The 3,551-nt window shown below is 38.8% G+C and overlaps 1 pseudogene; it reads right to left on the bottom strand.

Moving 5' to 3' along the window:
- Positions 1 to 461: 461 nt before the first annotated feature.
- LOC136170854 (baculoviral IAP repeat-containing protein 5 pseudogene) lies at positions 462 to 1,242 on the bottom strand (annotated as a pseudogene).
- Between the last annotated feature and the right edge of the window lie 2,309 nt (positions 1,243 to 3,551).

Raw genomic sequence — 3,551 nt, 5'->3', positions numbered from 1 at the left:
TTCTGCATCCCCCTCACCAAGTCATACACACTACAGTCATGGAAAGAGCTCTGATACAGATCAAGTCCAGAGGCAGAGCTTGGGGTCTAATCCCATGGCTACCCCTGTGAAACTGAAAATCACAAGATGGGATGGTAAGGAACCCCTAACATACAGGGCATTTTCAGAGGCATGGCGGGGATGGGCCGTACAATCTGTCTGGGAAGAAGGGAGCTGCTGTGACACCACAGACCTGATGGGGTAAAAGAGATGGCCACAGGACCTGCAGACATCAATGTGAGATGATACAGGACATCTGGGACATGACAAGCACACACCACAAATGCAGATTATTATGCAAGTGAAACTTAAAATGGCATTCTTAATCCTGTTTGTCCAGTCATAACAGACCTATGATCACATTCACGCATCACATCTCAGCTGGACAGCCAGTCACCAGCTTCGTGAAGCCCAAATATGTTGCTGTAAAAGGGCTCTACACATGTGAGCAAACGTCTCCCCTCACCCTGCTAAGTCCAGGAAGCAATAAAACGAAAACTACCAAAGAGAAAAGACAGGGTCAGTTACTGTACTTAGCTTCAGCTATATAACAGAAATAGCCCCTGGCACCAACTTCAAGAAAAAAAATAAAAAATACAGTTTAAATATTCTAATTTCAAAATGTTGACGTTCTGCTTTCCTAAGGCACAGTTAAGAGGTCCCAGAGAAAAACTGGCAACGCTGAGGGGTGTGCCCTGGAAACGACGTGTCTATGTCGCTGTGCAGTGACAGGGAGGTGTCACTCCAAGGCCGCCAGCTGCTCAATGGCACAGCGGACCTTCTTTGCAGTTTCTTCAAATTCCTTCTGCTTACTGTTGGTTTCCTTTGCGATTTTGTTCTTGGTTCTTTCTTTATCCAGTTTCAAAAATTCACTGAGGGTTAATTCTTCAAACCGCTTCTTGACAGAAAGGAAAGCACAACCAGATGAATGCTTTTTATGTTCTTCTAAAGGGTCGTCATCTGGTTCCCAGCCTTCCAACTCCTTGAAGCAGAAGAAACACTGAGCCAAGTCGGGCTCGTTCTCAGTGGGGCAGTGGATGAAGCCTGCCGCGGCCATCCGCTCCGGGGTGCAAGCGCAGCCCTCTAAGAAGGGCCAGTTCTTAAACGTGGAGACGCGGTGGTCCTTGAGGTAGAGCTGCCAGGCCGGGGGCAACGACTGGGCACCCATCCCGCCGCCGCCGCCGCCGAGCGGTGCAGCGATTCAAATCCCCAGTTTTGATTTTAAAAATATGAAATTTTTATACATGAAAATGAAAGAAAATATAAGGGCATTTTAAATTAAGTATGAATTGAAACATCTTATTTTCTCATCAACATATTTATTTTTGATCAAACAAGTGTTTACATCTCAAACCCAATTTGAATATTTTCTTCCACATGAGAGTTTAAATTTTATGGAAACAGAAAATTCATATATCTTATAAAGAATATAAGAAAAGGATAAATATGGTACATAATCCTATTTGTCATAAAATATCAAATAAGTTCTAAAACTTATATAGTGAAAATATATAATTAAAGAAGAACCAAGATATTTTCTCAAACAATTTTTAAATTTATAAATAGCAAGACTGAAAATCTGTAATAATTTAAGAAGAATAGAGGAAAAGATAAGCAATAATGGAATGAAAATATTTTCTTTTTTTTTTAAGTATCAAAGAAGATGTGAAATAAGTGTTAAAACCATTCAGAGCATTCTGATATTGCCCAAAACAACTTCACTCTATTTTTTGAAGTCGGCATATCAACCTTTACCCATCAGCAATGATCAAGCTCCACACATTACTTTCCGTCTGCCATCCCCCAAATATGCCACTATCAGTCCTCTCTTATCTAGCCACAGCAAGACTGCTACATAAAAGGCATTACTGACAAAGGTCAGAAATCCAAATAACAGATCAAAGAGTGATGCTTTAGCATAAAACTGCCAGCACCAAAGTCATGAAGTGGCTGCATCAAAATCATCTTTGGTATCAAAATGGGTTTAACAAAAAGTTCTGCTTTTAGGAAAAAACATATTACATGATATCTTGACCAATCTAAAGAGTTCATCTTAAAGAAAGGACATTTAAAATTCCACTCTCATAGGAATGATCTCCAAATGCAAAGTTGGGCAAAGCTTTATAGGTGTTACTGGGCACTGAACTGAGCCACATACATATATAATGGGGCATACTAGGCTAGAAGCAAGTAACTTCAAAAGCAAATATGTGAATTTTATCATTAGAGCTTCCACAAAGGAGATTAAATACAGTTCAAAATATGCTTAATGTATCTTCAATATTACATAATCATAGACCCTGGATTTGACATTATCTGAGAGAAAACGGAATCTCAATCTGTTATTGTAATTCAGGAAAACAAGTCTTAGCTTAATCAACTGACCAAAATCACAGATTAGTGGCGGGGGGGGGGGGGGGCATGAAAAAAAATCTGCATATCCTGAATTTTAGTTTGAAACTGTTTCTCCTATCCCACACTGTAAATCAACATTTACTTTCTACAATCATTTTTCTTTGTCACTAAGAAGTATGATGCTTTTGAATTGTGGTGCTGAAGAAGACTCCTGAGAGTCCCATGGACAGCAAGGAGATCAAAGGAGACATCCCTAAGGGAAATCAACCCTGAATATTCATTGGAAGGACTGATGCTGAAGCTCCAAAACTTTGGCCACCTGATGACAGGAACCAACTCACTGGAAAAGACCCTGATGCTGGGAAAGACTGAGGGCAAGAGGAGAAGGGGGTTAACAGAGGATGAGATGGTTGGATGGCATCACAGACCCAATAGACTGAGTTTGGGCAAACTATGGGAGATGGTGAAGGATAGAGAAGCCTGGCGTGGTGTAATTCATAGGGTTTCAGAGTGGGATACAACTTAGTGACTAAACCACAAGAAGCATGAAATATAGAAGATACTCATTAAGTCCTTAAATTTCCATTTTTTACTCTTGTATCCCAACCCACAACTTATGATTTTCAAGACTATTAATACTAACTCTGTGGAACTACACTTTCCTATAGGAATTTAATCATTAAGTTTTTCTCATTAGGAATTACCTTCAGCTTTATACACGTCAATATGCTTTATGCTGACTAAAGCTATACTTGTTCCAAATAATACATGCTTTTACATAGCTCTTCACTTTAAATATTATCTGTGTGTATCTATCATATAGGTAAAGAAACATAGCACATGGAAGTAGAATGAAATGAAAAGAAAAAATGAGATAGAGACAGAACAGGAAAAATACTCATTCAAAATGTTTTTGGTACATTAGTGGTAATATATTTGATTTTTTCACTGTTATTAAAAGGCTGGGACCATATGTTCATTTTAGGCAATTTATGAAATGGTTTCAGTTAAACTCTTCTCAAGAGAGACGCTAGTCTCTCTAAAATGTGTCTGTTATGTGTGTCACAACTTCTTCTAAACTCTGTTTCCTTCCACGCTGATGTTCTATTCTTTGATATACATTTAAAAGCATTTTGATTTAATTCAAGATGCATAGG

This window comes from Muntiacus reevesi, chromosome 6 (assembly GCF_963930625.1).
Source record: "Muntiacus reevesi chromosome 6, mMunRee1.1, whole genome shotgun sequence".
In the NCBI taxonomy this organism is placed as follows: domain Eukaryota; kingdom Metazoa; phylum Chordata; class Mammalia; order Artiodactyla; family Cervidae; genus Muntiacus; species Muntiacus reevesi.
Note: the sequence above shows the minus strand (reverse complement) of the source record. Positions and strands in the feature narration are given on the sequence as shown.